This window comes from Motacilla alba, chromosome 7 (assembly GCF_015832195.1).
Source record: "Motacilla alba alba isolate MOTALB_02 chromosome 7, Motacilla_alba_V1.0_pri, whole genome shotgun sequence".
In the NCBI taxonomy this organism is placed as follows: Eukaryota; Metazoa; Chordata; class Aves; order Passeriformes; family Motacillidae; genus Motacilla; species Motacilla alba.
The window spans coordinates 430646-446669 of record NC_052022.1 but is presented as its reverse complement, the minus strand read 5'-3'; the positions used below and the strand labels follow the sequence as shown (position 1 = coordinate 446669).

At 52.0% G+C, this 16024-nt stretch overlaps 1 protein-coding gene across 2 annotated transcripts in view; it reads right to left on the bottom strand.

Moving 5' to 3' along the window:
- ACVR1 (activin A receptor type 1) overlaps nucleotides 1–15734 on the bottom strand; it is a 45833-nt gene extending 30099 nt beyond the window's left edge. The window contains exon 1 of one of the 2 annotated variants that reach the window (XM_038142642.1): nucleotides 15701–15734. The gene's annotated coding sequence lies outside the window, so the exon portion shown is untranslated. Of the gene's footprint in view, nucleotides 1–7364; nucleotides 7388–15700 lie in introns of those variants that run through there. The other variant, XM_038142643.1, reaches the window with a different exon arrangement.
- Nucleotides 15735–16024: the final 290 nt, after the last annotated feature.

Here is a 16024-nt window from a genome sequence, read left to right as displayed (position 1 = left end):
ATACCAGTGACCTACAAAAGGAAATTAAACAAAGAATATTACTTATGTGTGTTACTTGATAAAGTAATGGAAGAAAAACCTGGCGCCATTTCAGACTACATAAAGGTCCTACTTTAACAGACAGCTGTCTCCAGTGTCATTTAAGTGTGCTTTTTGCTTAGATCATGGTCAATGAATCATGAAAATCAATACAGATGGAAAACATAAAACCACGCTGCAGACAGGCTCAGCAGTGGAGCGTGTACCAACTAGCACCAGCCTCGGCTGGAGAGAGACGTGCCAAATAAACACAGACTAGTTTTTCCAACAACATTTATTTAACTCTTAGTAGTTAATTAAAAGAAGTCATGACTACTGGTTATTTTCTAACCAGCCATCCCACTGCAGTTAAACATGCCAGGCTCACCACCCAAGCTCTGCTCTCCCCCGCGTGTGCTGCCTCTGCCCCGCTCCCGGCCTCACCCACAGCTGCCCAGCCCAGCTCGCTGCTCGGGGACAGAGGGGACAGGCGATGGTGGCCCAGATGCTCTCCAGAGCGGCCCAGCTCCGCTGTCCCCAGCCCAGCTCGGTGCTCAGGGACAGAGGGGACAGGTGATGGTGGCCCAGATGCTCTCCAGAGCGGCCCAGCTCCGCTGTCCCCAGCCCAGCTCGCTGCTCGGGGACAGAGGGGACAGGCAATGGTGGCTGAGATGCTCTCCAGAGCAGCCCAGCTCTGCTGTCCCCAGCCCAGCTCGGTGCTCAGGGACAGAGGGGACAGGCAATGGTGGCTGAGATGCTCTCCAGAGCAGCCCAGCTCTGCTGTCCCCAGCCCAGCTCGGTGCTCAGGGACAGAGGGGACAGGCAATGGTGGCTGAGATGCTCTCCAGAGCAGCCCAGCTCTGCTGTCCCCAGCCCAGCTCGGTGCTCAGGGACAGAGGGGACAGGCAATGGTGGCTGAGATGCTCTCCAGAGCAGCCCAGCTCTGCTGTCCCCAGCCCAGCTCGGTGCTCAGGGTCAGCAGGGACTGGCGATGGTGGCCCAGATGCTCTCCAGAGCGGCCCAGCTCTGCTGTCCCCAGCCCAGCTCGGTGCTCAGGGACAGAGGGGACAGGCGATGGTGGCCCAGATGCTCTCCAGAGCAGCCCAGCTCTGCTGTCCCCAGCCCAGCTCGGTGCTCAGGGACAGAGGGGACAGGCGATGGTGGCCCAGATGCTCTCCAGAGCGGCCCAGCTCTGCTGTGCCATTCTCCTCCACTGGCAGGCAGCTCCATGTCCCAGCACATGGAGCTGCCTGCCAAGGCCAGCCGGGCTGCTGGGACAGCCCTTCCCCAAGGCCACGCTGCTGCCTGCTAAGCAACGACTGCTATCGGAGCAGGAATTCTCATTCCCCAGCCCCCCTGCACCGGTTACCCCACTGCTGGTCCGGGCTGCAGGAAGCGGCCATGCTGCTGCCAATCGCAGTATTATTTTCAGCTGACAATCATGTAAAACCAATTTGAATGGCCAAAGCAGAATGAAGTGTATGTTTTCAGGAACAAACAAAACAAGTGTCACAGGTTTTGTGCCTAGCATCAGAGTTTTAACATAACACAGAGTAGAACCCAATTAAAATAGCTCTCATTGAACGGAATCGGCCGTGGTGCGAGTGGAAGGACAGAGAGCCAGCCCCACATCGTACCAATGCTTTGACAGTCTCATAGCAATGACCATCAGTTCAAACACACAGCTCATGCCAACTCCAGTGAAGCAACAGCAGCATAAGCTCAAAATGGTAATTTGCTGCTGAATACAGACAGAAACTCTATGCAACGCTCAGAAATTAGTCATGTTTTAGCAGATTTTTGCTTTGCACCCAGCTGTTGCTTGTTCACAAGGCACCTACTCACACATTAGCCATTTCCCCTGAAAAGCAGGATTAACTCACAGCAACAGTGCTCAGCAGCACTGACACTTGGCCCCCCAGCCCCTGTCCCCGTGGGTCCCCAGCCTGTCCTGCAGCAGCCAGGCGCTCCAAAGGAAGCTGAGCAGTGCCAGCAAACAAGCAGATCTGAGCTGAAAAACAAATTCTCTATCAATGCTTTTAATACATTATTCTTCTGATAGGAGGCTGAAAAAAAAAAATTACTAAATCAACTCCAAAACCCCCAGAACTGAGTGAATAATATGAACTCACTTGAGTTCATATGAACTGAGTGAATAATATGAACTCACTTGAGTTCAAATGAGCTAGCAAAAGCAGAAGTCACCCCTACTGATGTGCACAGCCCTTTGGGAACACTCACCACAAACAGGGACGAGACTGAGCTCCTTTGTACCTGACGTGTCCCACCAGGGTCTGATGGCAAGGACTCCCCACGCGTGCCTCTCGCCATTGTCAGGACAGATCATCTAGCACTCCTCATGGCTTCCCAGAGCAAAGACAATCACAACCTGGGCTGGCAGCGTGTGAAGCTAGAACCAGTGAGTCGCTGTTGTGGGAACTTGGTTATTGGTGGGGTTTGTTTCTCATGAAGAGACATTTATGCAGCCAAACAAAATCTGCTCTGCCTAGCATTTCCCTGAATCCCAAGAGCACTGCAGCAGCGTTCTCCCAGTACCCACTTCATGACCATGCAGGACACTGAACTGCAGCTACCTACACAAGTTACACCACTGAACTACTTAACCAAGACAAGCACTTCGATCTCGTCTCTTTTCCTGCTCCCATTCTTAACACCATGACCATTTCCACTCACTCCAAGCTCCTCAAAGTGATCATCTGGGGAAGACAAGGGTTGCTGGACACCAGTCAACACTGACCTACTGATAAACACGCTGCTGCAAAAAACCCTACTACTAACGACCGAGCTTTAGCTAAGAACTGTGCTAAGAGAGGACTCCCCTGCTCAGAGGAGCAGCTGCTCAGAGACACCTATTTTTGGACCCGCAACTGTACATTACCTCCTCCAGCAGCAATATAGCCCACATGCCCCTGCAGCACTCAGTGCTCTGCTCCCAGGCTCTGGAGCCCTGCCACTGTCCCACCTCCACTCCCCCAGAGGCAGACAGGCTCCTCTCAGCACCACAGGTGAGCCTGGAGCACAAGGCAGGTCCTGTCTGCAAACTGCTGGGAACAAAAATTCCAAGCAGAGGCTCTGCTCCACGGTCGGTATTTGACCAAACAACACAGCCTCAGCTCACCTGCCACCAGGTGAGGAGCAGCGGGTGAGGGATGTTTGAACAGCTCTGCTGTCCCCCCTGCAAAGGCTCAGATGTCACTGCACCATGACACAGGTACCAGCAGCACCAGCTTGGAGCAGGCAGAACAAGCCAAAAACACGGAGTTCCCACAGCAGGGCTACAAAGAAATCAAACAGCTTCAAAATAATTCTGTGGTGAGCCTCCCAGGGGCAGAGTTGCCAAACTAGCAATTCTAGGGAGGGCTGGACAAGCCAGAGCTGTCTGCAGGTCTGCACGGCTCCCTGGGAGAAAGCAACCCCCTGGCCACCCGAAAATCCAGCCAGGCTGCACAAGCTGCTCCCAGCAAGGAGCACCTCGCTGACTGACTTCAGCACTACTGGAGTGTTTCACTCCACTTGAGCAGGGATGGACTTGGGATGGAACCTTCTTTGGAGTACTACCACAAAAAAAACAACTACAGAAATGAAAAATAAACCCAACTGAGTAATTGTGTGAGCACAATGATTCAAAATTCAAAGTTTAAAACAAACAAAACAAAAAATTCCCCCAAAACCCACACACTTGGAATTTTACCTGGTTACCTGAATTTTTTAAAACAGCATTTTACATTTGTATGGGTGGAATATTCATTTCAGGTTTTGGTGTGTTGCTAAATGCTTCCAAGTTGATCAAGGTGATTTAAGTCAGGAAGTTGAGAAAAAATGAAATAACCAATTTTAGATCTATTTTTGTTCTTTTCTAAGAAAGGTTTAATTGCTGTTGAAGCCAAATGAACATTTGTTTAGAGTAATTAAATAGTCTTTAAAGATCAGTTCCTTCTCCATCCCCCTACTCCAACACCCAGAAACTCAGGTCTCCATTTTTTATGGAAAAGGATACACTTGTTTTGATTCCTCACTCTTATAAATACAATATTTTAATCTTTATTTTAATTGGAGAACAGGCTCACAGTGGCCTGACTGTGCTAATTATGCAAGAAAAATTGTGAATTATGGCTTTTGCAAGTGAGGCCCCATTACTAGCCCAAGGACACAGGACCTGCAGCTCCCGAGCTGGCCTGGGCAGGGGAGTCAAGAGCACCCTGCATCTCAGCTCCTGGACCTGCTTTGCTGCTTTTGGGAGCCCCTGTGCCCGGCCCCACCGGCCCACGCACTGCCACGGCAGCGTGGAAGGTCTGCAACACCCTCTGAAAATCCCTGACCTGTTCGATGGGAGGGAGTACTTAACCACCCTGAACCCTCCCCATGACGCAGCCGGGCTGAGCGTTTAACAAGCTTTATTTAGCATTTACTGTGGGTTTTGATGAAAAACAAGTAAACAAAAATACAAATTAAAGTAAACCCAAAACAGTTCAGCCATTTAAAGTAATTTTAACTTTTATACTCCAGACGCACAATCCCAAAGGTGCCGCCTGTTTCTGCACGACTTTCAGGGGAGAGTCAGCTCAGCAATGAAAATCTCATGAATTCTTAAATCTTTCCAAAAAGATTTGTTCTAAGTCCAATGTAGTCTAAGTTTTAGCTTGCTAGTTCTTAATTTAGAATTAAATCAGATGCTTTTTGCATGTTTTACATGGAAAATATTTACTACGTTCCTTTACTGTATTTAAACGTTTTAAATTACTTTAACAGAGAAGACATGTTCTTTGTGGGTTTTTTGTTTGTTTTGTAAGAAAGTTGCCTTTCAAGATCAGAGAATCAACAGAATCTCCCTTTAAGATCAGATACTCAAATATTTCCTTGGTACCTCAGGAAACTGACCATCTATTACAGCAGAAAACCCACCTTCATGCTCAGCTCTAACTCACATTTGCCATACAAGCCTCTTTCCTTTGGCCTTGGTTTGCTTCTTGACACAGCAGCTACTCAAGGCCCATAATTATCTCCCAAAAACGAGGTAACACATTAAGCACTTTTTCCTCCAGCTGTGGTCCTAAGAACAATTTGGTAAAACCTGCAAGCTGCACCAAGCTGTCAGCTAACACACAGGCGTCTTTCAAACAATTATGACCTGCAAGTGTTTCTGGCTTGTCCAACATTCATTTTTTAATTAATATGTCTTTATGAACGCAAGTTCAGAAGAATCCCTCTTTCACATAAAACCAAACACACCTGTGGGACTGAAACAAGATCAATCACGTCAAAAAAGCCCAAAAATTTTTGGAAGAATATTTCAGAACTTGGAGAAAAAGCCCCACATTTGGTATCCTTTCCCACTGCTGGCACACCAATCCCTCAGAGACTTCATTCCAGCCTCTGGGTCACTGCTGTCTGTGGCTTTGCTTTGGGTTCACATCCCTTCGTGCCCACACTGGCCAGCACTTCAGAACAAACCTCTTCTGCAGCGGCTCAGGCTGGGCTGGGTGAGCCGTGCCCCTCTGGGGACCCCGCAGCCCCCAGGGAGGCACCAACAGGGCAGGGACAAAGGGCTGTGCCCTGCAGCCCCCAGGGAGGCTCCCAGAAGGGCAGGGACAAAGGGCTGTGCCCTGCAGCCCCCAGGGAGGCTCCTGGCAGGGCAGGACAAAGGGCTGTGCCCTCCAGCCCCCAGGGAGGCTCCCAGCAGGGCAGCACAAAGGGCTGTGCCCTGCAGCCCCCAGGGAAGCTCCCGGCAGGGCAGGACAAAGGGCTGTGCCCTGCAGCCCCCAGGGAGGCTCCCGGCAGGGCAGGACAAAGGGCTGTGCCCTGCAGCCCCCAGGGAGGCTCCCGGCAGGGCAGGACAAAGGGCTGTGCCCTGCAGCCCCCAGAGACTCCCAGAAGGGCAGGACAAAGGGCTGTGCCCTCCAGCCCCCACACCTGGGAGCACAGCCCTCACACTGCCCACAGGGAACAGCTGGAAAAGCCACAGTCCCACCCTGGGGGACCCCACATGCACCCCCGGGAGCTTCTCAGGCGAGGCCACCCCAGGCCAAACACAGCAATCCCTTGCCACCAAACTTCTGCTGACTCCCCAGCAAGGGCCTTGCCACGATGCCAGGGCACTGCAGTGACACTGAGCTGTGCCACCAGAACAAGGCAGCCCACCCGAGACCTCCCTGCCGTGTTTCCAGCCTCTGCCCCATCCACACTGCCAGGACAAGGAGCTTGTGCAGCGGTGAACAGCACCAGCTGTCAGCTGACAAGCAGTACCTTACCCTGTCAGAGACACCTGGCCACACGCCTGGCCCTTTGCCATTCCCTCCTCTGCCCGAGTCCCACAGAGCGTCCCCGAGTGCCCCTCTTTCACACTGAACCCTCGTTACTTGTTCCTGTACCGGGGGCCAAACAGCACCTTGGCTCTCCAGAACTCCTTCAGGAGACCCTACAGCAGAGACCAGCTTCACTCCCAGCACAGGGGCTCTTCACCCCACAAACCTCGCAGCCCCAGAGCCAGGGCTGCTCTCAGCTCACGGGCATGAGAGCTGCGACCAGGAGGCAGCCAAAGCTCCGCGTGAGGCTCCTTCCCTCCCCAGGAAAACAAGGATTTGCCAGTTTGTTTTGCTCAGCCACCCTGTGGCACACATGCTCCTCTGTCCAGATTTCCATCACAGACAGGAAAACTGTGAATCTCTGTCCTCAAGGAGGGAACCTGCTGATGTTTCCACTCAGGTCTCAAAAGAACCATCGAGTACCAGGAGACAAACACGGCAGACTTTCCAGAGCTGCCGGGAATGGTTCTCACTGTTCCTCGCAGGAGCAGTGCATGCTGTCTCGGGAAGCTTGCTGGGGCCACACAGGACTGAGGCTGCAGAGCACGGGCCATGGTGACACAACCCCGTGAGGGAACAGCAGCCTCTGAATTGCACCTACTCCACACCAGGGCAAAATACGAGTGAGTTCTCAAAATGCCTTTCTTCTGCCTCCATCTGTTGCTGTGTGCGGCTCTATGGACCCAGCCTTGCGGAACAGCTTCCAGTTAATTCACCTTTTCCATTTGCTTTAGTCCACTCCCCAGAGCTCCATATCCAGTAGATATTTATTTTAAAGCTAAGCCAAAACCATTCAAACGCTAACACTTCAGGGCCTTCAATACTCCTGGTTGCACACAGTAGGGCCTCTTTAGAATAAAGAGCGTCCACTTTGGGAACTAAACCAACATAATTATAATTGGGCTGCATGTCAAAGTTTTACAAATCCCCAGACTGGAAATAAAGCAGGTTTTACTCCTCACAGATCCTTTGTTACAGAAGGCATAAAACTGCACTGCAGCCTCAGGAACACCAATTCCTCACCAGAGATTCCAGGAACTGTGCAAGAAAACTGAGCTTCAAAATCCAGTTTGCTGTTCTGGCTCCTCACTGCATGGCATTCTGGCTTTCCTAATGGAGAAACAAGACAAAGTTCCCTCAAAATCCTGGACACTGTTCCACGTGAAAGTCCAATACATATTTTCTTTGAATGTCTAAACCATGTCCAGGATCAAATCCCAACTAAAAAGATGAAGTCAAAGACTTTTCCAGTCATTAAAACATGCCACTTTTGCATCAGGCATGGAAACACCGTATTTCTTTCAGACTTCTGATGGTGTTTAGGTTTTTATTTCCATTATTAAGGAACAGTCATATTGATTCACTCGTTCTTCAAAATATTACTTGTGTCATAAGGAAGCCGTATGGAGGGAAGGGAATAAACAGGTCCAGATTTTAGAACAGGTTTTGCAGAACAACCATGCCCAGGTTTGCTGTAGGGGTATGACACGAGTCTTACAAATGTGTAAAATACCTACACCGAGACAGAAAAACACCCTATTGTTTCGGCAAGCTGGGACATGTTACTCAGATTATTCTCCACTGGAGGTTGATGCAAACACGCCAGGTCCACAAACACACACAAAAGTGTCTACGTGGCATTTCTGGCACATTTGTAAAGGCCCAACTGACAACCAACTAACGTGGGAGAGCAAAAGCCATGCCAAGGAGTGGTCCAAGAGTTTAAGCAGTGCACAGGCTCAAGGGCAGGAGCCGTGAGAGCAGACACGGAGGAAAGGCCAGGGAAGCCAGCAGCCAGCTCCCAGCCACACCATCACAGCACACGACCCGGGCAGTGAGGTGGGGCAACACAGCCCACCGCGCTGAGCAGGCTGCAGGTGGAGCCTCTCCTATCCCAGCGACCTGAAATAACCGGAACGTTTCTTTCTGGACAGAGACGGGTTCAAATTATGCAAAGAAGCTGGAGGGCAGCCAAGACTCAAAGGCTTTAACCTTCACCCCGACCACAAAGATGCACCTCAGCTCTCACAGACGGGCGTTTGCGAGCTGGTCTGGGCACTAAGCGCTGCCCAACTGAGCTAAAGGGAGAGGAACAAGACATCAAACAGAGATCCTGGGCTACCTCTGGCAGGGAGGACAGCTCCCCAGCCCAGAGATAAGCAGAGATGGTCCCACACCACACACACACCTAGTCACCCCTAGGAAGGAAAACGGGTGGAGTAAAAAGTGCTTGCATGGCAATTTTCATCATCATCACTTCATTTAGACTCAGGATCTAGACAGGTTTTGCAACTCAGTCCAAAAATAAAGGTCAAGTGGAATAAAAGTTACTTAGATCTATGCTCAATATGTAAGAATTCGTGTCCAGAAAAGAATTTCCTACGTTTTTCAAGTATTTATTTTTCTGTTGTAATCACAATCCCCAAGAGAACACACCCCTCCATTTTGCTGTGTTTTTTTTTAATTCATAAGGATCGGTATTTTTTTCATGTGCTAAGGGTACATCTCAAATGCTCTTTCTTATCATTTAACTTGAGCCAGTATTTAGAAGTCAAATTAAAAACAGCCTTTTTTTAATGCACAGCTTATTGTAATTTCACTCCTAAGGAGACAGGAACTTGTTAGTTTAACACTCAGACTGCTGCACTACAAGTTGTACATGCTTTTGTTCTGGCAACAGAAAATTAGGAGTAGAACACAGAGTAATCCTACAAGATTGACTGCCACAAACTCCACTGCCAAATCATCCTCCTGATTCCTGAAACCAGCGAATTGTCCTTTTATTCTCTTTTTTCCCCCACTGGTTCCACTCACATTTATCATCCTGTGCACATACTTTTATACCTCTATCTTTATTGCCAGTTAGTCTTTAAGTTCTATTCAGCAGCTTCTGGAGAATGGAAAATTTTTATTCTCTATATTGTTTATCACTCCAGCCTGGGATTTGCCCAGCCCATGCCATCAAAGTCGATGTTTTAGCAGGCTGCTACCCACAACTGCAGCTGCAGCAAGCAGTTTACTCTCCAGCAGCAGTGAGGGCTGCAATTAAATGGATTAAAAAAGAAATTACTCCTTATGAAGTCAAGAAGAGTTTTAATGTGCAGTACAGACGTGCAGCATGGACACAGCTCTTACCAAGAACCACCCTGCAGCGTATCACCTATCTCTTCTCTAACAGAAGAGCATTATAACGTAACACGATACAATTGATACTCTCTTCAACCAAACCATTATCTTTGCATTTTGTTTTCACTTTTAAAATTCAGCCTTAAAATGACTTTAATTGTTGCAGTCCTCCCACACAAATACACGAGACAAGTTTATTGCAATGGAGAGCCCTAAATAGCACAGTCTGGTTTAGGCTGACTAATACAAACACGCATTTTGTTTAATTTTACATTTGTTCCTAGGGAGATCTCGCTCTCGTCTCTTCCACCTGGCATTCCACAGCACCTGACAGCACAGGACATCACCTGCTCTGGCAGGCTGAGCAGCGTGGGCAGCTCGGGGGACAGGCTGGCCGCTGCTGTCACCATCCTGCAGAGAAGGGGGGCGGGCAGGCACGTGGGACCACCAAGAACGTGTGTCTGAGCACATCCTGGTGCCACGGCCAGAGCCAGGAGACCTGCAGGAGCCCTGCCTGGAGAAGGAGCACAGCAGGTCCAAGGCACACCAAAGGCTGCCATGGTGCACTCAAGCAAGGCACCAGCCTCCACAAACACTCGGAGGCAGCTCCAGCCCTCCGCACTGCTCAGCCACTCACACCCTCAGAAACCCCTCCCTAGCACCAGCACAAGAAAAATACCTGGGGATTACCCTGGGTTGGAAGTGACCTGGCAGAGGCAGACTAAGTTTTACCCAAACGAATGCCTTATCCAGTGTATCACATGGCCAGAGACGCCAGAACAGGAAAAAGAGCAGCACATGGAGAAGGAGAAGCAGGATGACTGACTCCCCTGCCATTAGCAGCCAGTGAAAAGGTTTGCACAACCACAGCCCCGAGTGCCTCAAAGCACTGAGCCAGGAGCCCCAAGCCACCCAGGGGGAGGGCTGGAGGGGCCTGCCGGGGCACACCGACTCCTGAAAGCAGGGCTCAGCAGCTCCCAGGACTTCAAAGGGCTTCACTTGTAGGCTCCGAGCTCTGGAGGCTGCCAGCCGCTCCCGCTGTCACAGAGCCTCGCCAGGCAAACAGCAGACCTGCAATTAAAGAGGTGTTTGCTGGCTCCCTTCTGCAGCTCACCAGCACAGGTGAGGTCTGCAGGCAGACCTCCAGCGAGCACAGCTCACCACAACCGCTCTGCAGGACAAGAACAACCCCTCCCACCAGCCTCCGTTCGACAGCACGGCCAGCACCAGCATGCTGGGAAGGAGCACTCCAGGCACTCAGGACAGAAGGTTAAGTGCTGCAGCAACACAGCCTCTTAAAAAGGCCCAGATAACAGCTTTTGGTGCTCCCCCTCACAATCTTTACCTCCATCTTGGTTATTTCAGACAACAGAAATTACTCCAAAGGCAGCCTTGGACAATCAGCACTGGAGGTCTTGGTTTTAATGAGCTTTTCTTAACAAAGCCAAAGCCTTCCTTTCCCTAAAGCAGACTGGAGTTACTCTACAACAGGCCCCAGACTTTCCAGACCCATGTTTCCAGCAGCACCACAGGCAGGAACAGTGACTTGGTCTGAGCCTGCAGGAGTGTTTCAGAAGGGGGATGCAGTGACAACAGGACTTGTGGGGTGACAGCCCCGGAACTGCCTCTACAGCAGCAACACACACCCCTAACCTGCAACAACCTGACTCCAGAGGAGGCCAGGAGCAGATGCTCAGCAAAGAGCACAAGGACACAGCATAAAAGGGTCACTCTTCCACGCTCCTCTCATTCCAACCCCACACCTCCCAGTCGAAGGTCAATTCCCAAGCCCAAAACTGCATCTGAATCACTGCATTTACTGGCCCCCCACAGGCCTACCAACAGATCAGCTGCTCCTCAAAAGAGTAAGGCTCCTGAATATCCCACAGCAATCAGTCTATAGCTTAAACGGGCTCCACACAAATACTACTGGTTTTAATTTTAAAGCTACTGACAATTGATTACACTCAGTATTCCCCGTTTCTTGCATAATAAGGAATTAGCTAAGACCATCCCTTCCCATTTACTCACATCAATTGTGACTTCAAGATCTCTACAGTATTTCCTTTAAAGCCTTTCTTCCCTTAGCAAGTCAGTTTATTTACACATCACCTCACCCAGCCTTGCAAAACCAGGCTGAGCCAACATCCTGTAAAGCTAAAGCAGGTCCCAAGCTTGAAGCAACTGTGGAGCTGAAGGATATTGGTTATCCCAAGTGCTTAGGGACTTACGATGCCTCTGTCATCAAACAGAACTCCATCCCTTGGGATAAGGGACCTGGATCTGGGGGCTTGAGAGGCGTTTCAGAGCCGGTGGCACAGCAGTCTGCAGGCACAAGCGATGCACAGCACGTTGTGAGCAGTGCCAGCAGAAGCCTGTGTCCAAGCAGCCCTGGCCCCAGCACGCTGCCAGGCACGGGGCAGCCTGCAAGGGGAGCCAGCAAGGCAGGAGCAGGGCAAAGGGGGATCTGCACACCTGCCAGGCTGATCCAGCACCCGACGCTGAGCGGTCAGGAGCGGGTGGACGGTGAGGTCAGCTCGGGCCTTCAGGGAACAGCAGCAGCGAAGGGCCAGCAGAGAACACAGGCACTGGGGCTGCAGGGCTGCTTTCTCCCACACAAACGAGGAGCTGTGGCTTACTGCACTGGCAGCACGGGCACATCCTCACGCTCTGCCAGAAAACAGCTCCCCATGCACCTCGTGGCAAAGGTGTGCTCCAAAACTGCAGCCCCTTCTCTGTGCAGCTTCCCACCAGAGCAGGAATGTGGGAGCGTGTTCTGAACAACCTCAATGCACAGGTGAAAATCACTGTGAAACAGGAACCTGTGAGCACTGTACACACGCAGGTCCAGAAGAGCACACGTTAGGGAGAGGATTACCATCACCTGAGACTGGGTCAGGGGCAAACTCATGGTCCAATGCAACACAGAAAACTATTGCACTACAACCACTGACTGTTATTGGACTGCACTTCTACGCTTTTGAAAGCATTACTCTAAAACCATGTTTTGGCTGCAAACATAGTGGGGAAAAAAGGAATTTCTTTAAAGCATTTCCATGGAATTCCGTACATTTTGTAGTCAACAAGATTTTATAAATTTGTGATCCCAGAACAGTTTTCAAACACGTGTGAATTCAGCTTTCCAACACTGCTAGAAAACACCATCACTCCTGATTTTCACAGACGTGTACAGGATATAAATGCCTTACACCCACAACATGTGGTCACAGAACTCGTCCACAGCAGCGCTCAGAAGGTGAGCATCTTGACAGCACCTGGTATCTCTGTAACTAAGATGCTCTTAAACTCCCAGAGTTGACTCCCTCCGGTCCCAAAGTAACTAATCCATCCCCTAAGCCACGTGCCCACCCCGGCTGAGGCCAGCCTGCCACCGTCTCTGATATCCCTGAATCCTCGTACACAGAGGCACCCTGCAACCACCGTGCCCAGCACCACCTCTGCAACCTGCTGCAGCTCCTGACAGCTGCACGCTGAGCACAACAAGCGTCCAGCCTGTCTACACACACGAGAGCAGGTATCAAGATGCCCATCTGAGAGCTCCAATACCAAGAATTTAAACGAATTCGAGTAGCTTTTTTTTTGGCAGGGACAAGAAGGGCTGAACGGGTGCCTAATTATTTCACAACGGCTGTCCCTAGATCCTATTTTAGCATCGGGCTTTCATTAAATTTAAGCATGACTTCAGAGTACCAGCTGGCTGGAAAAAACAAAAACCACAAACACAACCCACTCACAACACCCCACGGGTGTTCTTTCCCCCGCCCATGTTCTCTGCCTACCCTCACCGAGGGCTTGGAAGACACCGGCTCCATTTGGAAAGCCAGCCTCAGAAGCAGATAAGTTCTGCAGGAAATGGCTATATTTAGCCCTCCCCTTTCACCTCAGCTCCTCCACACACTTGCATTCCCCTGCAAAAGGATCCTTCTACTCAGTGATAGAGGTGATCTTGAGCAGGTCACCTCAGCAGAAAGAATGCAACCAACTTCATAGGTGTCAAAAGAAGAGTGTGAACAATCACCAGAATATCAAATACTCAGAAACTAAGGCATACAATAAAATTGTCACGTCTCAAAGCATGTTGACTTGCAAGCTCCAGAAACACAATATGCCCAAAATCACTTTCTGAGCGGTGCCCATGCAGGGCAAGGCTGGACCTCTGCACACACTATCCAGGTTTTCACCAGTTTTGTCAGTAACTAACACAGCCATCCTATTATCTACAGAATATAAACATGAGGCAACAAACTTGACAGCTCTGCAACTAAAATATTTTTCTAATAAATAATTTTCTAAATTTGTTTCCTAATAAATAATGAAAAAACAGTTAACAATGGTTCCTGGGCAGTGAATATCAGCAGCACCTCTGGAAACATCATCAGCGCCAGGTCAGCAGGACTCCCCTTTCCCAGCCTGAAACTTTGAAACACATTGTAAGACTTAAAAGGGAAAACATGTAAAGGGGCTTTTTCTCCCCTCAAGTTGTTTTGTTTAAATAACAGCTTCACCTGACATAACTCCATCCTAACCATGATTTAGGCCTGCAAGAGCTGATTATTTACAAACCGAGGAGGGTGAGGCGTGAACTAAGTCACAGCAACAGCCCGTAAAGTTTGTCCCAAAATGAAGACAGAACAAAACACAGCTCTCACTCAGTGCGAGGAGACAAACAGGCAAAGGGTTACAGCCAGGAACTACTCCCAAGTCCTGTGCCACTGGGCAAGGAGCACACAGGCCCCCTGAAACAGAGGAATGCAGCTCTTATCCCAGCAAACAATTCCCGAGGGAAGGCAAACCTCTGAAACCACTGCACACACTTAACACCTCCTGGGGAGAGCACAGGGCATACAGGAACTTTTTGTTCCCTTAAAACAGATCTCTAACACCTCCTCCTCAGAAAAAAAAAAAGTTTCGGCCATCAAAGGCCCCAGCCGTGCACTTGAGAGCTCTCCACAGCCAGGACTCCAGCTCTGCCATTTCAATTGCAAGGCAGCCCAGCACTCTTCAAACAGCCCCAGCCCTTCAAGGACAGGGCTCCGAGAGTATTTGCAAAGTGCCTGCTGCATTCCAGGTCGCCACCGTGCCTCTGAAGATGAGTATAAGGATCACAGCAAAGATCGTATTACAGGAAACAAAAGAAAAGTGAAAGTTTAAAAATAGACTCGGCATTGCCCACAGCTAGCTGCTATAGCCACAGGAGTCTTCTTCCAGGAGAAGCTGGGCTTCAATGCAGACCATAAAAACACACGAGATTTGGAAAAAGAATCTGCTCTCTTTTGAGAACTCAACGCATCGTTTTGAAACGTGGTTTTGCACAAACGTGCCAGCTCTGCAGCTGAGTCCAGAACCTGGCAGCTCCCACCAGTACCATCATCCCGAGGCACCGGTGCCTCCCGCACACCTACATGAACGCCAGCCCTTCGAGAACCTGACCAGGGTGAGCTGCTCTCTCGATCACTGCAAAACAAAGAGGTTTCCTTTCAATTTATGTAAAAGTACTGCGAGAAACTGAAGTTCTTGCAGCACTTTTAACAGACAGAGTTGGAAAGTCTGCCGGGGCAGCTTGATGCTAGATTCACAGCCCCCATTTCCCAGAGCAGCATGCGGGTTGAGAGCCGCCAGGTCAGCGTGCCCGCCTGAGCGGGCTGGCCGCGGCTGTGCTCCGGGACCGCGCTCCAGGACCGCGCTCCAGGACCGTGCTCCGGGACCGCGCTCCAGGACCGTGCTCCGGGACCGCGCTCCAGGACCGTGCTCCGGGACCGCGCTCCGGGACCGCGCTCCCGCGCAGCCCGGGCCCGGCAGGGGCCCTTCGCCGCTGTCCCCGGCTGTCCCCCGCGCAGGGCGGGCTGGCTGGGCCCGGGCGCTCCGGCCCCGCCGCCTCCCCGCTCCGCAGTGGCCGGGCAGCCGGGACTCGGGCCTGCGCCCCGCCGCGCCCGGCAGAGCCCGGGCTCTCGGCGCACGGCCGCGGGCAGCGGCACCGGCCCCGGGCTGCTGCGCCTCCCGCCCGGGCAGCCCGGCGCGGCACTGCCTCTGCCCGGCCCGAACACCGCGAGCCAACCCGAGCGGGGACAGCCGAGCCCCGGCCCCGCGGCGATGCCGGCCCCCGAGCGCGGCCGCGGGGCCTTTGTGCGCCCCCCGCCCCGACCCGGACCCCGCGGCGCCGCCCGCGCCAGCCCTCCCGGCGGCCCCGACCCCCTGCGGCGGCACGGACTCACCCGCTGGGCCGGCGCGACGGGACGGGACGGAGCCGGGCGGGCTGGCGGCGCTGCCCCGCTCGGGCCGGCGGGGCCGGGGGCGGCCGCGGGCGGCGGCGGCTCCGCTGACAAAGGAGCGCGGGCGGGGCCGCCCGCACCGGCAGCGGCCGCGCGTCACTTCCGCCCGCCCGCGCCCCCTGCCGGCGCCGCGCGGCACCGCGGGAGCGGGAGAGGGAGCGGGAGCGGGCTGGGGCTCGGGCTCCAGCTCCAGTTCGGGGGAGCCGAGAGCCCGTCCCGAGCAGCGGAAGGAGGCCCAGGAGCCTCCCGGGACGGCGGGCGGCGCTC